The 25,699-nt window shown below is 37.1% G+C and overlaps 1 protein-coding gene across 10 annotated transcripts in view; it reads right to left on the bottom strand.

Annotated features, from left to right (window-relative positions):
* The window catches only part of TRPM3 (transient receptor potential cation channel subfamily M member 3), a 1,025,749-nt gene that overhangs the window by 922,934 nt on the left and 77,116 nt on the right, over positions 1-25,699 (bottom strand). The gene's annotated exons all lie outside the window — the stretch shown is intronic.

Here is a 25,699-nt window from a genome sequence, read left to right as displayed (position 1 = left end):
CGCTGAATTCTACCAGACATTTAAAGAAGAACTAATCCCATTTCTTCTCAAACTATTCAGAACAATCGAAAAAGAGGGAATCCTCCCAAATTCTTTCTATGAAGCCAGCATCACCTTAATCCCTAAGCCAGAGAAAGATGCAGCACTGAAAGAAAATTACAGACCAATATCCCTGATGAACATAGACGCAAAAATCCTCAATAAAATTCTGGCCAATAGAATACAACAACACATCGGGAAAATCATCCACCCAGACCAAGTGGGATTCATCCCTGGTATGCAGGGATGGTTCAACATTCGCAAATCAATCAATGTGATTCACCACATTAACAGACTGCAGAAGAAAAACCATATGATTATCTCAATTGATGCAGAGAAAGCATTTGATAAAATTCAACACCCTTTCATGATGAAAACTCTAAGCAAATTGGGTATAGAAGGAACATTCCTCAATATAATCAAAGCAATTTATAAAAAACCCACAGCCAGCATCCTATTGAATGGGGAAAAGTTGGAAGCATTTCCACTGAAATCTGGCACCAGGCAGGGATGCCCACTCTCACCACTGCTATTTAACATAGTTCTGGAAGTTTTAGCCAGAGCCATCAGACAAGAAAAAGAAATCAAAGGAATACAAATCAAGAAGGAAGAAGTCAAACTATCCCTCTTTGCAGACGATATGATACTGTACTTAGAGGATCCAAAGAACTCTACTAAGAGACTATTGGAACTCATAGAGGAGTTTGGCAAAGTGGCAGGATATAAAATCAATGCACAAAAATCAACAGCCTTTGTATACACAAGCAATGCCATGACTGAGAAAGAACTGCTAAGGTCAATCCCATTCACAATAGCTACAAAAACAATCAAATACCTTGGAATAAACTTAACCAAGGACGTTAAAGATCTCTACGATGAAAATTACAAAACCTTAAAGAAAGAAATAGAAGAGGATACCAAAAAATGGAAAAATCTTCCATGCTCATGGATTGGAAGAATCAATATCATCAAAATGTCCATTCTCCCAAAAGCAATTTATAGATTCAATGCAATCCCAATCAAGATACCAAAGACATTCTTCGCAGATCTAGAAAAAATGATGCTGAAATTCATATGGAGGCACAAGAGACCTCGAATAGCTAAAGCAATCTTGTACAACAAAAACAAAGCCGGAGGCATCACAATACCAGACTTCAGGACATACTACAGGGCAGTTGTAATCAAAACAGCATGGTACTGGTACAGAAACAGATGGATAGACCAATGGAACAGAATCGAAACACCAGAAATCAATCCAAACATCTACAGCCAACTTATATTTGATCAAGGATCTAAAATTAATTCCTGGAGCAAGCACAGTCTATTCAATAAATGGTGCTGGGAAAACTGGATTTCCACATGCAGAAGCATGAAGCAAGACCCCTACCTTACACCTTACACAAAAATCCACTCAACGTGGATTAAAGACCTAAATCTTCGTCCTGACACCATTAAGTTATTAGAGAACATTGGAGAAACCCTTCAAGATATTGGCACAGGCAAAGAATTTCTGGAAAAGACCCGGGAGGCACAGACAGTCAAAGCCAAAATCAACTATTGGGATTGCATCAAATTGAGAAGTTTCTGTACTGCAAAAGAAACAGTCAGGAGAGTGAAGAGACAACCGACAGAATGGGAAAAAATATTTGCAAACTATGCAACAGATAAAGGGTTAATAACCAGAATCTACAAAGAGATCAAGAAACTCCACAAAAACAAAACCAACAACCCACTTAAGAGATGGGCCAAGGACTTCAATAGACATTTTTCAAAAGAGGAAATCCAAATGCCCAACAGGCACATGAAAATATGTTCAAGGTCACTAGCAATCAGGGAAATGCAAATCAAAAGCACAATGAGGTTTCACCTCACCCCGGTTAGAATGGCTCACATACAGAAATCTACCAACAACAGATGCTGGCGAGGATGTGGGGAAAAAGGGACACTAACCCACTGTTGGTGGGAATGCAAACTGGTCAAGCCACTATGGAAATCAGTCTGGAGATTCCTCAGAAACCTGAATATAACCCTACCGTTCGACCCAGCCATCCCACTCCTTGGAATTTACCCAAAGGAGTTTAAATTGATAAAGAAAAAAGCGGTCTGCACCCTAATGTTTATTGCAGCACAATTCACAATAGCCAAGACCTGGAACCAACCTAAATGCCCATCAATGGTAGACTGGATAAAGAAATTATGGGATATGTATTCTTTAGAGTACTATACCGCAGTAAGAAACAACGAAATCCAGTCATTTGCAACAAAATGGAGGAATCTGGAACACATCATGCTGAGTGAAGTAAGCCAGTCCCAAAGGGACAAACACCATATGTTCTCCCTGATTGGTGACAACTGACTGAACACCAAAAAGGAAACCTTCTGAAGTGAAATGGACACTATGAGAAATGGTGACTTGATCAGCATAGCCCTGACTGCTAATGGACAACTTAATACATTATCCCTCATAGTATTTTTTTTTGTCTGTTCTACTTAATATGACTGGTTTAATTCTGTAATTATCACACAGTTATTCTTAAGTGTTGAAAATTAACTGAAATGTGATCCCTGTTAAACATAAGAGTGGGAATAAGAGAGGGAAGAGATGTATAATTTGGGACATGCTCGGGCTGACTTGCCCCAATTGGTAGAGTTGGAAACATATCAGGGGATTCCAATTCAATCCCATCAAGGTGGCATGTGCCAATGCCATCTCACTATTCCAAGTGATCAATTTCAGTTCACAATTGATCATAATGAAAGGACTAAGAGTCAAAGGGAGCACATAAACAAGTCTAGTATCTGCTAACACCAACCGATAGAATAAATAAAGGGGAGAGTGATCCAACATGGGAAGTGAGATACTCAGCAGACTCATAGAATGGCGGATGTCCTAAATAGCACTCTGGCCTCAGAATCAGCCCTAAAGGCACTCGGATCTGGCTGAAAAGCCCATGAGAGTATTTCAGGCATGGAAAGCCAAGACACTCTGGCAAAAAGATCTCTGTGAGTGAGAGCCCAGTGGAAAGAACAGGTCTTCAAAGAGGGAGGTGCCTTTCTCTGAAGGGAGGAGAGAACCTCCACTTTGACTATGACCGTGTCTAAACAAGATAAGAGTCGGAGAACTCAAGGGGCTTCCATAGCCTTGGAAACTCATAACTGGTGCATAGGGAGATTACTGATGCCATAAACAGGAGTGTCAATTGGTAAAGTCAACAACAGGAGTCACTGTGCACTTACTCCTCATGTGGGATCTCTGTCCTTAACGTGCTGTACACTGAGGCTTAATGCTATAACGAGTACTCAAACAGTATATTTCACTTTGTGTTTCTATGGGGGTGCAAACGATTGAAATCTTTACTTAATGTAAACTAAACTGATCTTCTGTAAAAAAAAAAAAAAAAAAAAAAAAAAAAAAAAAAAAAAAAAAAAAAAAAAGAAGATATTATCAATTCCCAACTTGACTCTCACTGGGATTAAACATGACAATAGGTCTGATCTGATTCCATCATCATTTAAAAAATCATCTATTATTTTTCACTTTATGTTTCTGTGTGGGAGCAAACTGTTGAAATACTTACTTAAGGTATACTAAGCTGATCTTCTGTATATTAAGATAATCGAAAATGAATCTTGATGTGAATGGAAGGGGAGAGGGAGTGGGAAAGGGGAGGGTTGTGGGTGGGAGGGACGGTATGGGGGGGGAAGCCATTGTAACACATGAGTCATACTTTGGAAATTTATATTCATTAAATAAAAGATTAAAAAAAAAAAGAAGTACTTTGGAAAAAGTCTCAGAGTGTTAAGAGTCACAATGTTGCTTCCCACTCCTACATACAAAATCCAGGCCAAAGTGTTTTATTTTACTGCAGCCTTCCATTCTTTCAATGGAATCTTTGTTTCAGGAAGAGCCCCATTTTTGGCTCTCCTCCAATAAAACCACTAGACCTAAGCCCCATCTGCATGGTCATCCTAGAAAATTTCTCCAACAATCTGCATTAAAAAGTCACACTTCTCATTTCAAGCTTTATTATCAGAAATTCTTCAAATTCAATTTGGTATTTTGGCACAAACATCAAACATGTTATTTTAGGACAATGAAGAATCGCATTTATTCATATGGTAACTCCAAAATATATCATATACATTATTATCTCATATACCTAGAGTACTGCTTTGAGAACATTCACAAATTCTCACAGGAATTTGTACAACACACTACATGTAGCTATATTGCACACTCACTTATCTGCTTTAAAAGTCTTATCTCTCTACTGAGTGCCAGGGATTCTCTATTTTTTTCTAACACAGAGACTAATCTTCTTCATAGGCATTATGTGCTTTCTGTCAAAATGTTTATCAAGTAGAGAATAAAAACTTTAGACTGTCATTAATAACAAAGATTTTTATTACAAGTGCTAAAATCGTATATTAATTCTATCACCTCACAAAAATTTTAAACCATTCTTTGATGTACAGAAATATAAGATTACAACTCATGAATTACTGCTAAAATGTTTGAAGCTTATTCAATATAACATTTTTACTTTTTTCAGGGTCCTAAACTTTCACTTATTAAGCAAAATTCAAATAGAACATTTAGGACTACATATAAATTAACTTTATCAACAGTTTTCTGGACACAGAAAACTCCTTTCTGGTCTGTTAGAAATAATATTTGATCAACACCCTAAGAAGGGCTCTAAATAGTTTTACTATCAGGCTAAAAAATGAGCTTCATATTCTTTACCAGATTTTTATAGGTATTATGGTTTAAAAACAAAAAATCAAAATAAAGTAATGCTTAATGTACTGTATTAGTTGTAATACTTTTGTTTATAAATATCTCTAGCCTTAGTGTAATATATGTAGTGGTTTTAGTGATTTTAGTGAAATTTTTGCTCTCACACTTAAGTTTAGGTAATTAGAAAAATGTATTGGCTCCATTTCATGAAAAAAAAAGTAAGTTTCATGACCCATAACAAAATTAGAAAAAGAGTTCTATCTAAACAACTTACGATAAACAATTGACTTTGATGGACATTCTCAATTTCATCAAGTAAAAATATTAACAAAACAAAATGTATGACAATAGAAAATCCTCAAAACACCAAGTGGGTCAAAGAAAAAAATCACAATAGAATTTAGAAAACAGGCAATTTTAACAAAAATAAAATCCAGAAATGTGCAGGATACAGAAAAAGACATACTCAATCTTAAGTACATATTTACTAATTCAAAAGAATATGAATGAATTTCAAAAAGTTTATTAAAAAGGGAGATAAAAACATGTTTATTGGGGAAGGTGTTTATTGGTTAAGATGCCCACCTCCTTCATCAGAGGATGTAGGTTAAACCCCTGGCTCCCGATTCCAGCTCACAGCCAATGCAGAACCGAGAAGGTAGTGGTGATGGTTCAAATAATTGAGCCCAGGGCTTTTGTGGGCATTTGGGGATTGAACCAATGGATGGGAACTTTCTTTCTCTCTCTCTTTGCCCACCCCCCATCTCTCTCTTCCTCTAAAATAAATGTCAATTTTTAAAAGTATAGGTTCATTTTGGCAGAAAAAAAATTTTTTTTAAACTTTTATTTAATGAATATAAATTTCCAAAGTACAGCTTATGGATTACAATGGCTTCCCCCCCATAACGTCCCTCCCACCCGCAACCCTCCCCTTTCCCACTCCCTCTCCCCTTCCATTCACATCAAGATTCATTTTCAATTCTCTTTATATACAGAAGATCAGTTTAGCATACATTAAGTAAAGATTTCAACAGTTTGCTCCCACACAGAAACATAAAGTGAAAAATACTGTTTGAGTACTAGTTATAGCATTAATTCACAATGTACAGCACACTAAGGACAAAGATCCTACATGAGGAGTAAGTGCACAGTGACTCCTGTTGTTGACTTAACTAAGAAATTAACTAAATTAAGAAATTTTAATAATAGTTAAGAAATTAACTAATTAAGAAAAATTTTAAAATTCTTTCATAGTTTTTATAATATGTATTTGGAACAAACTTTTTCAAATACCCTCATGGCTAAAATCAATAATTAACTATTCTAAGAAATTAGAAGAAGAACCACAAACTAAATCCTGAAGAGAAGGAAAAATATGGTGAACTTAAGAGAAGAAAACAGATATGAATGAAATAGAAGACAAGTATACAGTAGGATAAAGTAGTAATGAAATTTACCTAGCTACAAGAACTAATACAATTAATTCTAATGATGATCAAAGAGTAAAGGAGGGAGGTACTAATACCAGAAATTTAAAACACTATGTATCAAAATAATGAGATCACAAGAAAAACTTGATGCCAATACACTTGAAAGCATAAATAAAAATGAATGTATTTCTAAAAATGCAAAAGGGAACTGAACAAAGAACACAGAGAAACTAATAAAACAATATCTAAGTAGGCATGATTGGTAGGAAGACGGAGGGATTTCTGACTTACTGGTATGGTCAAGGTCTTGAATGGGGTTATGGTTATATAATGTGCTCAGTTTGTGCGTATTTCTACACTTACAATTTATGTACCTTTTTGCATGTAACTTACACTATAATCAACATTTATTTTAAATAAGTCATGTATCTTGATACTCCCTGAGAAGGCTAGAATCTGTTTCCCTGAACAACAAGACCATAATTTCTATATTGAGTGGTGAGAGGGTGGGAGTGATAGTCCAAATTCTCCAGAATTAACGTAGAATACTGGAACACATGGATTTTTATATATCGCTGTCATTTAGGATTAAGAGGGATCAGACAAGATGAAACACACCTTTAGGAGGCGAGTGTTTGGTGTGGCGGTTAAGACATCACTTGGGATATCAGCATCTGCTACTTGAGTGCCAGGGTTTAAGTCTCAGCTCTGCTCTGATTCCAGCATTTCTGCTAATAAGCACCTGAGAGGCAGTGATGGCCAAGTAATGGGGTCCCTTCTGCCCATGTGGAAACCCAGATTGAATTCTCAGCTCCTAGCTTCAGACAGGCCCAGTACCAGATGTTGTGAGCATCTATGGAGTGAAATCGACATGACAGTTGGGTCTCTCTCGCTCCCCTTATTTTTTATTCATTAGAAAAGATGAAAATCAAAAATACACAGTTTGAAGAATTTTAAGGCCAACTTTTATAACTGAAAAAACAATTTTCCACTTGTAAATGATTTATATAAATCCCTTACTATAAAATGATTTTAAATCTACCTCATTGACTTGCACAATTACCAGTAAATAGATTATAATTCAAGTAATTTTCCAAGAGTTCTATATTTGTCGCATGTTCAAAATTATGTCTTAACCTCTTTCTTTTCTAGTTAGTGAATTCTAATACAAGTGTTCTATTTTATCCAAGTTGTTGGTACTAAGAAATACATATAAAATCAACAGATTTTGGCACACAATAACTGGTAGAATTCTATCATCATCATCTTGATCATTAGAATCATAATTCCTTTTCTCCTAGTTAAATGTGCATTTTGGTGAACTATCCAAATAAGTAATATGATTTATGTTCAATTCTTTTCATTGACACATAAAGATTGTATATATTTTGGGATGTAGTATGCTATTTCAATATACTTATACATGGTATAATATTCAAATGAGGGTAAACATAACTCTTAAAACATCCTTTCTCTGGTAAAAAGAATCAAAATACTTTCGATTAGTTTTTTGGAAATACACAGCACACTATCCTTGTTTGTAGTAGCCTACTGTACAACATAATACCAGAACTAATTTCTGTTATCTAGCTGTAATTTAGTACTCACTCATCAACCTTCCTCCCTCTTCTCCTCTCTTCCCAGTCTCTGGTAACCACTACTGTATACTCAGCCTCTATGAGACTGACTCCTTAACATTCCATATAAATGTGAGATCATGTACCTGGCTTGTCTCACTTAACAAATGGCTACTAGTTATGTCTACACTGTCAGAAATTATATGATTTTGCCCTTTTTTAAACCACTGAGTAGCATTCTATTGGGTATATAAGGTTATTTCAAAAGTTCATGGTAAATGAAGTTCAAAGGTAAATTTATTCAAGTGCCAAAAATTTTTGAAAAATATACATAATGTTTTTGTAATATGCATTTTCCAGGAAATTTTTTCAGAAGATTCCTTATATGTACCACATTTCCCTTAACCATTCATCAGCCAATAGACACTTAGGTTGCTTCTATCTTAGTTACTGTGAATGGTGCTGCAGTGAACAAGGGAGTTCAGATTTGTGTTTAACAGACTGATTTCATTTCCTTTGAATTCACAACCAGTGGTGGGCTGGTAGATCAAATACTAACTCTATTTTTAATGTTTTAGGTACTTTCCATATTGATTTACATAATAGCTGTACTTTTACATTCAATTTTCATTCTGATTAACAGCATAATTGAAAACAAAAAATTTGGAAATACTGTGTTTTTATTCCCAAAAGCATAATGGAAATGGATTAAAAGTAAAATTTTTGCTCAATATTTAAATCAAATTTGAAAGTATTTTTTGTTTTCTATGCTAACTATAAAATTTAATTTTCATCTCTATTACTGAACTGTATGAGCTTTGAACATGAGATTTGAAATTGGAAAAGCCATGAAAAATACATTAGAATACTAATAATAGCAAACAATTTTTATGGAACTACTATGTGCTAGAAAAGTGTTTCCATCTCAGTTTACAAATAAAAAATGGCAAAAAAATTAAGTAATAGCACTCTGGCCTCAGAATCAGTCCTTAAGGCATTAAGATCTGGCTGAAGAGCCCATGAGAGTATTTTAGGCATGGAAAGCCAAGACACTCTGGCAAAACAAACAAACAACAACAACAAAAAATAAATAAATGAAAGATCTCTGCAAGTGAGATATCAGTGGAAAGAACAGACCATCAAAGAAGGATGTACCTTTCTCTGAAGGGAGGAGAGAACTTCCACTTTGACTATGGCTCTGTCGAAGTAAGATAGGAGTTGGCAAACTCAAGAGGCTTCCATAGCCTTGGCAGCTCATGACAAGAGCCTCGGGTGATGACTGACGTCATAAATAAGAGTGTCAATTGTTAAATCAACAATAGGAGTCACCATGCACTTACTCCCCATGTAGGATCTCTGTCCTTAATGTGCTGTACAATGTGAATTAATGCTGTAACTAGTACTCAAACAGTACTTTACACTTTGTGTTTCTGTGTAGGTGCAAACTGTTGAAAGCTTTACTTAATATATACCAAATTGATCTTCTGAATATAAAGATAATTGAAAATTAATCTTGATGTGAATGGGATGGGAGAGGGAGAGGGAGTGGGAGATGGGATGGTTGCGGGTGGGAGGGAAGTTATGGTGGCGGGGGGGAGGCCACTGTAATCCAAAATCTGTACTTTGGAAATTTATATTTATTAAATAAAAGTTTTAAAAAAGCAAGCATTAATAATTGGTAAAACTGAACAAGTCTTGGATATGTCAAATCATTTTTCTCTCTACCATGTTATTTTACCTCCTAAGGATAAAAAACTTAAACAAAAGGTCTTTCTTCTCCAATGCATAGTTAAAGACAAGGAAAGAATCCTACAGACAGGAGAAAAGCATCAAGTTACATATAAAGGAAAATAAGTTAGATCAACATTAGACTTCTCAGCAGAAACCCTACAGGCCAGAGAGTAAGGATGATATATTCAAGGTCCTTAAAGAAAAAAGAAAACTTCCAATAAAGAATATTATACCCAGCAAAGCTTTCCTTTAAAAATGAAGAAGTATTTTCCAGATAAGCAAAATTGAGAGAATTCACCACCACCAGACCAGCCTTTCAAGAAATTCTGACAGGAATCTGCATTAGAAGTAAATATTATGAAAACAGATGACACCATCAAATTCACTGACAGAGCAGGTAGAATCATTATTCAATCAACAAAATGACAAGTCTTAGTTCTTATCAATACTAACCTTGAATGTAAATGGGTTAAATTCACCAACTAAAAGACTTAGGTTGGCTGAATGGATCAAAAATCATGACCCCACTATATGCTGCCTACAAATTCACTTCACAAAAGATACACAGAGACTGAAAGTGAAGGGTTAGAAAAAGATATACCAGGCTAATGGAAACCAAGAGTAAGTAGATATATCTATCCTGATATCAGATTAAATAGATTTTAAATAAAAACTGTAAAAAGAGATAAAGGACATTATACTTTGAGAAAAGTTTCTATTATTCAAGAAATCATAACAATCATAACTATAAATGAACCCAACACAAGACCATCCAGCTATACACTGAAAATACTTAGACCTAAAGGGAGAGATAGACTCCAGCATTAATTGTGTGTGGCTTCAATACCTCACTCTCATCAATGGACAAATCATCCAGACAGAAAAATCAACAAAGAAACATTGGAGTTGAAACATACTATCAAATAAAGGGACCTAACAGACATTTGCAGGATATTTCATCCTTCAGCTACAGAATACAAATTCTTCTCATCAGTACACCTAACATTTTCTAGGATAGATAACATATTAGGCCACAAATCAAGTCTCAACAAATTTAAAAAGACTGAAATCAAAACATATATCTTCCTTTAGGAAAAAAACCAGAAACCAACAAGATAAACAATAGAATACTCATAAATACTTGGAAATTAAACAACATGCTACTGAATGATCAATGGTTCACTGAAGAAATTAAAAAGGAAATCAAAAACATTTGTGAAATTAATGAAAATCAAAACACAACATATCAAAATCTGTGGGATATGGCAAAAGCAGTATTAAAAGGGATGTTTATAGCAGTAAGTGCTTACATTAAAAAAGCAACGTCTCAAATTAAAGATCTAATGATGCATCTTTAAGTCTTAGAAAAACAAGAGCAAATCAGACCACAAGCCAGCAGGAAACGAGAAATAAGGATCAGAACAGAAATAAATGAAATTGAAACTAAAAAATACAAATTATCAAAAAATAGCTTTTTGACAACATAAACAAAATAGATAAACCTGTAGCTAGACTAACAAAGAAAATAAGAGAAAACACTCAAATAAAATTAGAGATGAAAAAGCAGACATTACAACTGACACCACTGGAAATACAAAGGGTCACAAGGAACTAATATGAAGAATTACATGCTAGTAAACTGGAAAACCTTGAAGAAATGGATACATTCCTGGATGCATACAACCTACCAAGGTTAAATCAAGAAGATATAGACAGCCTAAACAGACCCACAACAAGCTATGAGATTGAGACAGTAATCAAAAGTCTTCCATCAAGGAAAAGTCCAGGACTTGATGGCTTTATTACTGAATTCTATAAAACATTCAAAGAGGAAGTAACTCCAATACTCTTCTAACTATTCCAAAATATTGACAGGATAGAACTCTGCCCAACTCTTTTCATGAGGTCAGTATTGCTCTGATACAAAAACCAGACATGACATAAGAAGAAAATGACAGATCTTAATAAACAGGAGAGAACGATCCAACATGGGAAGTGAGATACACAGCAGACTCATAGAATGGCAGATGCCCTAAACAGCACTCTGGCCTCAGAATCAGCCCTTAAGGCATGTGGATCCGGCTGAAATGCCCATGAGAGTATTTCAGGCATGGAAAACCAAGACACTCTGGGGGAAAAAAAAAACAAAAACAAAAACAAAAAAAAACTAAATGAAAGATCTCCGCGAGTGAGATCCCAGTGGAAAAGAACGGGTCATCAAAGAAGGAGGTACCTTTCTCTGAAATCTGAACGGAGGAGAGAACTTCCACTTTGACCATGGCCTTGTCTAAATATGATCAGAGTCGGTGAACTCAGAGGGCTTCCATAGCCTTGGCAGCTCATGACAAGAGCCTAGGGTGATTACTGATGCCATAAACAAGAGTGTCAATTTGTTAAGTCAACAACAGGAGTCACTGTGCACTTACTCCTCATGTAGGATCTTTGTCCTTAGTGTGCTGTACATTGTGAATTAATGCTATATCTAGTACTCAAACAGTATTTTTCACTTTATGTTTCTGTGTGGGAGCAAACTGTTGAAATCTTTACTTAATGTATGCTAAACTGATCTTCTGTATATAAAGAGAAATGAAAATAAATCATGATGTGAATGGAAGGGGAGAGGAAGTGGGAAAGGGGAGGGTTGCGGGTGGGAGGCACGTTATGGGGGGGAAGCCATTGTAATCCATAAGCTGTACTTTGGAAATTTATATTCATTAAATAAAAGTTAAAAAAAAGGATTCTCAATAATATACTAGCAAATTGGATACAAAACCACATCAAAAAGATCAAGTGAGATTTATCCCAGAAATCCAAGGTAGGCCAACATTTGCAAATCTATAAATGTCATAAATCACATCAATAAAATGAAAGAAAAAAAAACCATATGACCATCATAGTAGAGGTAGAGAAAGCATTCAATAAGATTCAATACCACTTTCATGATAAAAACCCTCCAGAAATTAGATATAGGAGAAAATTTCTCAAAATTGTAAGGGCTATATAAGACAAACCAACAGCTAATAACATACTGAGTGGGGAAAAACTGAAAGCATTTCCCCTCAGATCTGGAACAAAACAGGACATCCAATTTTGTCACTCATTCAGTAAAGCATTGGATGAATGAATTCAGTAAATTCAGTAAAGCACTGCAGTTTTACTGATAGCAATTAGGGAGGAGAAAGAAATAAAGGGCACCAAAATTGGAAAAGAAGTCAAATCATCTATGTTTGCAGATGAAATGATGTTGTACATAGAAAAACCTAAACACTCCACCAAGAAGCTGTTAGAATTGATAAACCAATTCGGTAATATAGATTAAAAAGTAAACACAAAAAATAGTTGCTTTTTGTATGCTAATGAACTCACAGAAAGAAATCCCATTCACAATAGCCACAAAAAAAGCAAATATTTAGGAAAAAATTTAGTGAAAGATCTCTACAAAGAAAACTATCAAACATTGATGAAAGAAATCGTCAAGAACACAAAAAAATGAATGATATTCCTTGTTCATGGGTTGAAATAATCAATATTATAATGTCTATACCACCAAAAACAATCTACAGATTCAATGCAATCCCTTTCAAAAGACCAATGACATTCTTTACAAAACTAAAAAGTAAATCTAAAATTCGTAAGAACCACAAAAGATCCAGAATAGCCAAAGTGATCCTAAACAAGAAAAATCAAGCTGGAGGCATCACAATATCTGACAGTAGTTGAAACACATGGAGTTTGTGGATTCAAAAGGCTTCCATAGCCTTGGCAGCTCATGTCAAGAGCCTTCGGTGATCACAGACATCATACATCAGAGCATTGTTAACTGACAACAGGAATCACTGTGCACTTACTTCCTATGCAGAACCTCTGTTCTCATAGAGTTGTATTATGAGAGTTAATAGTAAAACCTGTTCTCTTAGATTTACTTCGTTTTAGTATTAAGTGGAGAATAGTCTTATGTTTCATAAGCTTTAGATAAGTCTAAGTGTCCAACTCCATTGTTCATTTCCTTAGGTGCTTCTTCAGTTAATGATAAAACTTGTTCTCAAAGAAAAAATAGTATATTATCACAAAAGTTAAAAGAAAAATAAGGAACCAGAAGGAAGGGTGCAAGTGAGGGAAAGAGGGAGGGAGGGAGGATGGGGTGGGAAGCGTCATTATGTACTTAAAACTCTATGTGTGAGATACATGAAATTTGTTCTATTTATATAAATTTAAAAATTTAAAAAAAAACATGATACTAGCATAAAAACTTATACATAGATTAATGGAACAGACTAAAGATCCCAGAAATTAATCCTGATATATGTAGTCAACTGATTTCTGACAAAAGTGCTCAGACCAAACAGTGGAGTAAGGATAATCTCTTCAACAGATGGTGCTGGCATATACATTTTTAGAAGAATAAACTTAGATTCCTCTCACCATATATAAAAATCAACTATTATTTATAGCTATTGTCTATATTCCCACTAAACTCTGGTTGTTTGGCTTTTTACTTGTTCAATTTCTTATTCACTGAAGTATTAAGCCCTTTTACTGTGATATAAATTTAAAATAAGTTATCTCAAAAATAAAAAAAGGGAGAAGGAAGGAGGGGTTGAGGGGAAGGAAAGGACCAAGGGAGGAAGGAAATATGATTATGTTCTTAGAATTGCATCAACAAAGCACACTAATTTTTAAATTTAATTAGTTTTTAACATATTCAATTTTAAAAATAATAACTGAGTGAATGTAAAAAGAAAGAGACCACAGAATGTGCAACCAATCTATTGAGGCATGAAAGCACTAGGCAGGTCAAGACCAATCATTCATCACTTACTGATTCATTATTTATGTGGCAAGTACTGAGCTGTATAACGGACATATGAGAATAAAACATCGAGGAAAAAATTTAAGTAAAATGACCATCCATGAATAATTCCCATTACTCAAAATATTTTGATGACAGATCATTAAAATAATTCTGGAATATAGAGGCATTAGAGACTACTTAAGAAATTATTCCTGAACTTAACAGATGGAATATTAAATACCATCAAAGGGCAATCATTTGACTCACTATGCATGAAAAAGAGCTCAACCACAGATTCACACCTAAACATCTTTAACCCAAATCTCAACTTTAAGCTCCGTGTGATGTATTTCCATTGGCCCCACAAAATTGCTTGTATTCAATAGCCAAATAACCAGAACCAATTAATCATGAAAGTTTTATAATAAATCACCATTCCCACTACTTTTATCCTGTCTTGAAGAGTTTCTCTGTTACATCATTGTCCTGTAAGAGTGGATATTCTATCTTTTAAATGTAAAACATTTATGGAAGCATAACAGAATATATTTATATGTATACAGAAAACCACAAACATTATAAGCTTGATGTCTTTTTTACCAAGTGCAATCAACACACATATGAACGGTACTCAGTTAAAAAAACAGAATCCTTATTTCCCATCAACTGCTTATATCTGTGAACATTATATTTAAAAACTGACATAATACATACTGTTTTGCATCTGACTTCATTTGCTCAACATTATGTTTACCAGATTAATCTATGTTGTTCATATAGGTGTGGTTCACTGTTATTCTAGTGAAGTATTCAACTGAATAAATATACTACAACCTAGCTACTTCAGCACTGATGATAAAATAACATCTGAACTAGAAAGTGATATTATTTAAATAGTAAAAAAGCAAATACAAAGTAGGAGAATATATTTTAATATATGTCTAAATAATTCATATTCAGAACACATTAATTCATAAATCATGTAAAAAATCAAACCTACAGAAAGACGAACAAAAGAGTTTAAACATGTACTTCAAAAAATAGGATATGCAATTCATCAATAAATACACAAAAGCGGATTTATGTCCATTAGTTATTAGGGTTACACAAATTAAAGCAAAATAGGATTACTACCATATCCAAACTGGAATGGATAAGACGCAAATAATTGAAAATACCAAGTGCTGGCAAGAATGTGGGGCAACTAGAACTTTTTTTTTAACTTTTATTTAATGAATATAAATTTCCAAAGTACAGCTTTTGGATTACAGTGGCTTTTCCCCCCATAACTTTCCTCCCACCCACAACCCTCCCATCTTCCACTCCCTCTCCCCTTCCATTCACATCAAGATTCATTTTCTTTTTTTTTTTTTTTATTTATTTATTTTTTTTTTATTTTTTTATTTTTTGACAGGCAGAGTGGACAGTGAGAGAGAGAGACAGAGAGAAAGGTCTTCCTTTGCTGTTGGCTCACCCTCCAATGGCCGCCGCGGCCAGCGCGCTGCGGCCCGCGCACCGCGCTGATCCGATGGCAGGAGCCAGGAGCCAGGTGCTTTTCCTGGTCTCCCATGGGGCGCAGGGCCCAAGCACCTGGGCCATCCTCCACTGCACTCCCTGGCCACAGCAGAGGGCTGGCCTGGAAGAGGGGCAACCGGGACAGAATCCGGCGCCCCAACCGGGACTAGAACCCGGTGTGCCGGCGCCGCTAGGCGGAGGATTAGCCTAGTGAGCCGCGGCGCCGGCCATCAAGATTCATTTTCAATTATCTTTATATTCAGAAGATCAATTTAGTATATATTAAGATTTCAACAGTTTGCACCCACACAGAAACACAAAGTGTAAAGTACTGTTTGAGTACTAGTTATAGTATTAATTCACATTGTACAACAACACATTAAGGACAGAGATCCTACATGAGAAGTAAGTGCACAGTGACTCTTGTTGTTGACTTAACAAATTGACACTCTTGTTTATGGCATCAATAATCTCCCTAGGCTCTTGTCATGAGTTGCCAAGGCTATGGAGGCCTTTTTAGTTCGCCAACTCTGATCATATTTAGACAAGGTCATAGTCAAAGTGGAAGTTCTCTCCTCCCTTCAGATTTCAGAGAAAGGTACCTCCTTCTTTGATGACCTGTTCTTTCCACTGAGATCTCAGAGATCTTTCATATAGGTTTGTTTTGTTGTTGTTGTTGTTGTTGTTGTTGTTTGCCAGAGTGTTTTGGCTTTCCTTGCCTGAAATAATCTCAGGCTTTTCAGCCTGATCCGCATGCCTTAAGGGCTGATTCTGAGGCCAGAGTGCTGTTCAGGACATCTGCCATTCTATGAGTCTGCTGTGTATCCCACTCGCATTTGGATCATTCTCTCCCTTTTTTATTCTGTTAGTATTTGCAGACACTAGTCTTGTTTATGTGATCCCTTTGACTCTTAGTCCTGTCATTATGATCAATTGTGAACAGAAATTGATTACTTGGACTAGTGAGATGGCATTGGTACATGCTTAATGGGATTTGAATTGGAATGCCCTGGCATGTTTCTAACTCTACCATTTGGGGCAAGCCCAATTGAGCATGTCCCAAATTGCAACTAGAACTTAAATGCACTGCTGGAGACAAACATTTTGAAAACAGGTACAAACATTGTAGATGGGTATTTGGAAAAATGCTCATGCAGCTCCAGCTATAATGCTTTTCATTGATAATGAGATAGTTAGAAACATTCCCAGGCACAGAAGATTGTTGCCATAACTGCCATTTTGTCAGAACCAACAATCATTTACTGACTACCCAGTTAGTCATACACCACACTGGATTCTGAGGATACAAAGGACTCCAAGTTAGTTCTTCCTCTGATTTCTCTGAGGTGCTTCTTCTTGTTGCCTTTGGAATTTTCATGATGATTCTATGTTTTTATAATTCAAATTATTAGAAAATTGGATTTGAATTTTAACAGTGTGCATCTGAGTTAATGTCTTCAATATAATTTGAGTAAAACTCCTTTATAGTGAGTTATTCCGCTAGTTAAAAAAATAAATTTGTGGCTGGTGCCGCAGCTCAATAGGCTAATCCTCCACCTGGCGGTGCTGGCACACCGGGTTCTAGTCCCGGTTGGGGTGCCGGATTCTGTCCTGGTTGCCCCTCTTCCAGGCCAGCTCTCTATGGCCCGGGAAGGCAGTGGAGGATGGCCCAAGTGCTTGGGCCCTGCACCCCATGGGAGACCAGGATAAGTACCTGGCTCCTGCCATCGGATCAGCATGGTGCGCCGGCTGCAGCACACTGGCCTCGGTGGCCATTGGAGGGTGAACCAATGGCAAAAGGAAGACCTTTCTCTCTGTCTCTCTCTCTCTCACTATCCATTCTGCCTGTCAAAATAAATAAATATATACATACATACATACATACATTTTATTTATTTATTTATTTATTTGCTTGTATAAGACCCAAGGTAGGGGCCAGCACAGTGGTATAGTGGTTTAAGCTACTGTCTGCAGAGCTGGCATCCCATATCAGCACCAGTTTGGGTCCCAGCTGTTTCATTTCTAATCCAGCTCTCTGCTAATGCACCCGTTAAGCATCAGAAGATTGCCCAAATGCTTGGGCCCCTGCACCCACGTGGAAGACCTGGAAGAAGCTCCTGGTTCCTGGCTTCGGTCTGGTCCAGCCGCTTCCATTGCAGCCATTTGGGGAATGAACCAGCTGATGGAAGTGTCCCTCTTTCTGTGTCTCCCTCTCTCTCTGTAATTCTGACTTTCAAGTAAATAAATAAATCTTTTAAAAAAAGACCCAAGCTAAGCCATCTTTACATTATATACCATTACATTACATATCATTGAATAATTACATCTATTAAAAATATAATATTGAATTTTAATAAATTATATATACAACTATCTTTGAAATATGATCAATGTTCTAATTTAAATTTGTATCTTCCTTCTTTAAAGTCCAGCAATGGTAATATTAGAATTACTATTGCTAAGTTAGGGGAGCCAAGATGGCGGAATAGTGAGGGCGTGCACCGATAGTCCGGGAAAATTTAGTTTAATAAAAGGGGAGTTACGGTAGCCGCAGAAAAAAGAACCAGGAAAAAAATTGCACGGGAATCGTGAATCGGAGGACCTACTGGGAGAACAAGGTCGCCCACCACGCGGAAGCCAAGTCGCGGGACGGAGCCGCAGAAGCCCCAGTGCTCCAAGGGGAGTGCATGCCACACAGACAACAGCGGGGAGACTTGGGACGCTCCACACATTGGCGCTGGAAGGGAAGGTGAGCTCAATAACCCGAGACATTGGTGGGGAAACGGGGGTCAGAATCTAGAGGGGGGCCGGAAAGTGCAGCAAACTCACTACCGGAAAGAAGGAAAAAAAAAAGCTTCGGGGTTTCTCTTCCCCCTAACCTTGCAAAGGTTACAAGGCTGCAAGGCTAGAATTCCCAAGAGACAAAGAGCAGGCCTGCGCTCTGGATTTACATATCAATAGGGGAGAGCTAAGGAACTGAGTCACTACAATTCAGTAGCCTAGGCAACCCAGTGGGAGTCCAGAGGAGCCAAAGACTGGAAGCTAAATACCATCAATTCTGCACAGCCGTGCCCTGCGGTGTTACTTACCCCCTGAATAAATAAAATAAATAAATAAATAAAAAGAGAGAGATTTACCACGCATAACCTGAGGGTGTCACCTTTGCACACCCTTAACCTGGAAGAACCAGGCAGAGCTCTCAGGCCGCACCCATCTCAAGCCTCCAAGGCTCCTCCAACAGCAGGCAGTCCACTTAACACGGACACAGTATAAATAAAAAAAAAAAAAAAAAAAAAAAAAAAAACGCACAGTGACACAAGAAGAATTAACTATGCCGAGTAACAAACACAGAAATAGAGGGAGCAAGATCAACGATGACACTATGATGCCTCCAAATAAGCAAAACACCCCAAGCCAAGAGTATGAAGATGATGAGATAGAAGAAATGCAAGATACGGATTTCAAAAAATTTATGATAAGAACATTTAGAAGTTTTCAAAAGCAAATCCTTGAACTACAGAAATCCTTAATGGACAAGATTGAAAATCTCTCTCGTGAAAACGAAATTTTAAGGAAGAGTCAAAATGAAACTCAGAAACTAGTAGAACAGGAAAGTGTTATAGTGAAGAGAAATCAAAATGAAATGAAGAGCTCAATAGATCAAATGACAAACACATTAGAAAGCCTTAAAAACAGAATGGGTGAAGCAGAAGAGAGAATATCAGACTTAGAAGATAGAGCACAGGAAAACATACAGTCAAACCAAAGAAAAGAAGAGGAAATTAGAAACCTAAAAAATATTGTTGGGAATCTACAGGATACTATCAAAAAAACCAACATTCGAGTTCTAGGAGTTCCTGAAGGCATGGAGAGAGAGAAAGGATTGGAAGGCCTTTTTAGTGAGATACTAGCAGAGAACTTTCCAGGTTTGGAGAAGGACAGAGATATCCTAGTACAGGAAGCTCATAGAACCCCCAATAAACATGACCAAAAGAGATCCTCACCACGACACGTGGTAATTAAACTTACCACAGTGAAACATAAAGAAAAGATCCTAAAATGTGCAAGAGAGAAACGTCAGATTACTCTCAGAGGATCTCCAATCAGACTCACAGCTGACTTCTCATCAGAAACCCTACAAGCTAGGAGGGAATGGCGAGACATAGCACAGGTGCTAAGAGAGAAAAATTGCCAGCCCAGAATATTATATCCTGCCAAGCTCTCATTTGTGAATGAAGGTGAAATAAAGACCTTTCATAGCAAACAGAAATTGAAAGACTTTGTGGCCACTCGTCCGGCCCTGCAAAAGATACTTAAAGATGTGCTACACTCAGAAACACAGAAACATGGCCGTCAATATGAAAGAAGGGAAGGGAAGAACACCTACCAGTAAAAGAGCATGGGAAGCTCAAAGCATATACTAGAAAATATTTCCGGGAAAATGGCAGGGCAAAGTCACTACGTATCAATAGTCACATTGAACATTAAAGGTCTGAATTCTTCAGTTAAAAGACACCGTTTAGCTGACTGGCTCACAGAACACAACCCAACTATTTGTTGCCTACAAGAAACACATCTCTCTAACAAAGAGGCATGCAGACTGAAAGTGAAAGGTTGGAAAAAGATATTCCATGCCAACAGAAACCAAAAAAAAGCAGGTGTAGCCATATTAATATCAGACAAAATAAACTTTAATACAAAAACTGTTAAGAGAGACAAAGAGGGACACTATATAATGATTAAGGGTTCAATTCAACAGGAAGATGTAACTATTATAAATGTATATGCACCTAATTACAGGGCACCGGTCTATTTAAAAGATATGTTAAGGGACTTAAAGGGAGATTTAGATTCCAATACAATAGTACTGGGGGACTTCAATACTCCACTCTCAGAAATAGACAGATCATCCGGACAGAAGATCAACAAGGAAACAGCAGATTTAAATGACACTATAGCCCAAATGGATCTAACAGATATATACAGAACTTTCAACCCTACATCTACAGACTTCACATTCTTCTCAGCAGCGCATGGAACCTTCTCTAGGATTGACCACATACTAGGCCATAAAGCAAGTCTCAGCAAATTTAAAAGAATTAGAATCATACCATGCAGCTTCTCAGACCACAGCGGGATGAAGCTGGAAATTAGCAACTCAGGAAACCCCAGAAAGTATGCAAACACATGGAGACTGAACAACATGCTCCTGAATGAACACTGGGTCATTCAAGAAATCAAAAGAGAAATCAAAAACTTTCTGGAAGTAAATGAAGACAACAACACAACATATCAAAACTTATGGGATACAGCAAAAGCAGTATTGAGAGGCAAATTTATAGCAATAGGTGCCTATACCAAGAAATTGGAAAGGTACCAAATAAATGAGCTTTCAGCGCACCTCAAGGACCTAGAAAAACTGCAGCAAACCAAACCCAAATCTAGTAGGAGAAGAGAAATAATTAAAACCAGAGAAGAAATTAATAGGATTGAATCCAAAAAAACATTACAAAAAATCAGCCAAGCGAGAAGCTGGTTTTTTGAAAAAATAAACAAAATTGACACCCCATTGGCCCAACTAACTAAAAAAAAGAAGAGAAAAGACCCAAATCAATAAAATCAGAGATGAAAAAGGAAACGTAACAACAGACACCACAGAAATAAAAAGAATCATCAGAAATTACTACAAGGACCTGTACGCCAGCAAACAGGAAAACCTATCAGAAATGGATAGATTCCTGGACACATGCAATCTACCAAAATTGAACCATGAAGACATCGAAAACCTAAATAGACCCATAACTGAAACAGAAATTGAAACAGTAATAAAGGCCCTCCCAACAAAGAAAAGCCCAGGACCAGATGGATTCACCGCTGAATTCTACCAGACATTTAAAGAAGAACTAATCCCATTTCTTCTCAAACTATTCAGAACAATCGAAAAAGAGGGAATCCTCCCAAATTCTTTCTATGAAGCCAGCATCACCTTAATCCCTAAGCCAGAGAAAGATGCAGCACTGAAAGAAAATTACAGACCAATATCCCTGATGAACATAGACGCAAAAATCCTCAATAAAATTCTGGCCAATAGAATACAACAACACATCGGGAAAATCATCCACCCAGACCAAGTGGGATTCATCCCTGGTATGCAGGGATGGTTCAACATTCACAAATCAATCAATGTGATTCACCACATTAACAGACTGCAGAAGAAAAACCATATGATTATCTCAATTGATGCAGAGAAAGCATTTGATAAAATTCAACACCCTTTCATGATGAAAACTCTAAGCAAATTGGGTATAGAAGTAACATTCTTCAATATAATCAAAGCAATTTATAAAAAACCCACAGCCAGCATCCTATTGAATGGGGAAAAGTTGGAAGCATTTCCACTGAAATCTGGCACCAGGCAGGGATGCCCACTCTCACCACTGCTATTTAACATAGTTCTGGAAGTTTTAGCCAGAGCCATCAGACAAGAAAAAGAAATCAAAGGAATACAAATCAAGAAGGAAGAAGTCAAACTATCCCTCTTTGCAGACGATATGATTCTGTACTTAGAGGATCCAAAGAACTCTACTAAGAGACTATTGGAACTCATAGAGGAGTTTGGCAAAGTGGCAGGATATAAAATCAATGCACAAAAATCAACAGCCTTTGTATACACAAGCAATGCCATGACTGAGAAAGAGCTGCTAAGGTCAATCCCATTCACAATAGCTACAAAAACAATCAAATACCTTGGAATAAACTTAACCAAGGACGTTAAAGATCTCTATGATGAAAATTACAAAACCTTAAAGAAAGAAATAGAAGAGGATACCAAAAAATGGAAAAATCTTCCATGCTCATGGATTGGAAGAATCAACATCATCAAAATGTCCATTCTCCCAAAAGCAATTTATAGATTCAATGCAATCCCAATCAAGATACCAAAGACATTCTTCGCAGATCTAGAAAAAATGATGCTGAAATTCATATGGAGGCACAAGAGACCTCGAATAGCTAAAGCAATCTTGTACAACAAAAACAAAGCCGGAGGCATCACAATACCAGACTTCAGGACATACTACAGGGCAGTTGTAATCAAAACAGCATGGTACTGGTACAGAAACAGATGGATAGACCAATGGAACAGAATTGAAACACCAGAAATCAACCCAAACATCTACAGCCAACTTATATTTGATCAAGGATCTAAAACTAATTCCTGGAGCAAGGACAGTCTATTCAATAAATGGTGCTGGGAAAACTGGATTTCCACGTGCAGAAGCATGAAGCAAGACCCCTACCTTACACCTTACACAAAAATCCACTCAACGTGGATTAAAGACCTAAATCTTCGTCCTGACACCATTAAGTTATTAGAGAACATTGGAGAAACCCTTCAAGATATTGGCACAGGCAAAGAATTTCTGGAAAAGACCCGGGAGGCACAGACAGTCAAAGCCAAAATCAACTATTGGGATTGCATCAAATTGAGAAGTTTCTGTACTGCAAAAGAAACAGTCAGGAGAGTGAAGAGACAACCGACAGAATGGGAAAAAATATTTGCAAACTATGCAACAGATAAAGGGTTAATAACCAGAATCTACAAAGAGATCAAGAAACTCCACAAAAACAAAACCAACAACCCACTTAAGAGATGGGCCAAGGACTTCAATAGACATTTTTCAAAAGAGGAAATCCAAATGGCCAACAGGCACATGAAAAAATGTTCAAGGTCACTAGCAATCAGGGAAATGCAAATCAAAACCACAATGAGGTTTCACCTCACCCCGGTTAGAATGGCTCACATACAGAAATCTACCAACAACAGATGCTGGCGAGGATGTGGGGAAAAAGGGACACTAACCCACTGTTGGTGGGAATGCAAACTGGTCAAGCCACTATGGAAATCAGTCTGGAGATTCCTCAGAAACCTGAATATAACCCTACCATTCGACCCAGCCATCCCACTCCTTGGAATTTACCCAAAGGAGTTTAAATTGATAAACAAAAAAGCGGTCTGCACCCTAATGTTTATTGCAGCACAATTCACAATAGCCAAGACCTGGAACCAACCTAAATGCCCATCAACGGTAGACTGGATAAAGAAATTATGGGATATGTATTCTTTAGAGTACTATACCGCAGTAAGAAACAACGAAATCCAGTCATTTGCAACAAAATGGAGGAATCTGGAACACATCATGCTGAGTGAAGTAAGCCAGTCCCAAAGGGACAAATACCATATGTTCTCCCTGAATGGTGACAACTGACTCAACACCAAAAAGGAAACCTCCTGAAGTGAAATGGACACTATGAGAAATGGTGACTTGATCAGCATAGCTCTGACTGCTAATGGACAACTTAATACATTATCCCTCATAGTATTTTTTTTTGTCTGTTCTACTTAATATGACTGGTTTAATTCTGTAAATATCACACAGTTATTCTTAAGTGTTGAAAATTAACTGAAATGTGATCCCTGTTAAACATAAGAGTGGGAATAAGAGAGGGAAGAGATGTATAATTTGGGACATGCTCGGGCTGACTTGCCCCAATTGGTAGAGTTGGAAACATACCAGGGGATTCCAATTCAATCCCATCAAGGTGGCATGTGCCAATGCCATCTCACTACTCCAAGTGATCAATTTCAGTTCACAATTGATCATAATGAAAGGACTAAGAGTCAAAGGGAGCACATAAACAAGTCTAGTATCTGTTAACACCAACCAATAGAATAAATAAAGGGGAGAGTGATCCAACATGGGAAGTGAGATACTCAGCAGACTCATAGAATGGCAGATGTCCTAAATAGCACTCTGGCCTCAGAATCAGCCCTAAAGGCACTCGGATCTGGCTGAAAAGCCCATGAGAGTATTTCAGGCATGGAAAGCCAAGACACTCTGGCAAAAAGATCTCTGTGAGTGAGATCCCAGTGGAAAGAACAGGTCTTCAAAGAGGGAGGTGCCTTTCTCTGAAGGGAGGAGAGAACCTCCACTTTGACTATGACCGTGTCTAAACAAGATAAGAGTCGGAGAACTCAAGGGGCTTCCATAGCCTTGGAAACTCATAACTGGGGCATAGGGAGATTACTGATGCCATAAACAGGAGTGTCAATTGGTAAAGTCAACAACAGGAGTCACTGTGCACTTGCTCCTCATGTAGGATCTCGGTCCTTAGCGTGCTGTACACTGGGGCTTGATGCCATTACGAGTACTCAAACAGTATATTTCACTTTGTGTTTCTATGGGGGTGCAAACGACTGAAATCTTTACTTAATGTACACTAAACTGATCTTCTGTAAAAAAAAAAAAAAAGAAAGAAAGAAAGAAATTATCAATTCCCAACTTGACTCTCACTGGGATTAAACATGACAATAGGTCTGATCTGATTTCATCATCATTTAAAAAAAATCATCTATATTGTATAATTTGGGGCATGCTCGGGCTGACTTGCCCCAATTGGTAGAGTTGGAAACATACTAGGGGATTCCAATTCAATCCCATCAAGGTGGCATGTGCCAATGCCATCTCACTATTCCAAGTGATCAATTTCAGTTCACAATTGATCATAATGAAAGGACTAAGAGTCAAAGGGAGCACATAAACAAGTCTAGTATCTGCTAACACTAACCGATAGAATAAATAAAGGGGAGAGTGATCCAACATGGGAAGTGAGATACTCAGCAGACTCATAGAATGGCAGATGTCCTAAATAGCACTCTGGCCTCAGAATCAGCCCTAAAGGCACTCGGATCTGGCTGAAAAGCCCATGAGAGTATTTCAGGCATGGAAAGCCAAGACACTCTGGCAAAAAGATCTCTGTGAGTGAGATCCCAGTGGAAAGAACAGGTCTTCAAAGAGGGAGGTGCCTTTCTCTG

This window comes from Oryctolagus cuniculus, chromosome 1 (assembly GCF_964237555.1).
Source record: "Oryctolagus cuniculus chromosome 1, mOryCun1.1, whole genome shotgun sequence".
NCBI lineage: Eukaryota > Metazoa > Chordata > Mammalia > Lagomorpha > Leporidae > Oryctolagus > Oryctolagus cuniculus.
This window is presented reverse-complemented; position numbering and strand designations above follow the sequence as displayed.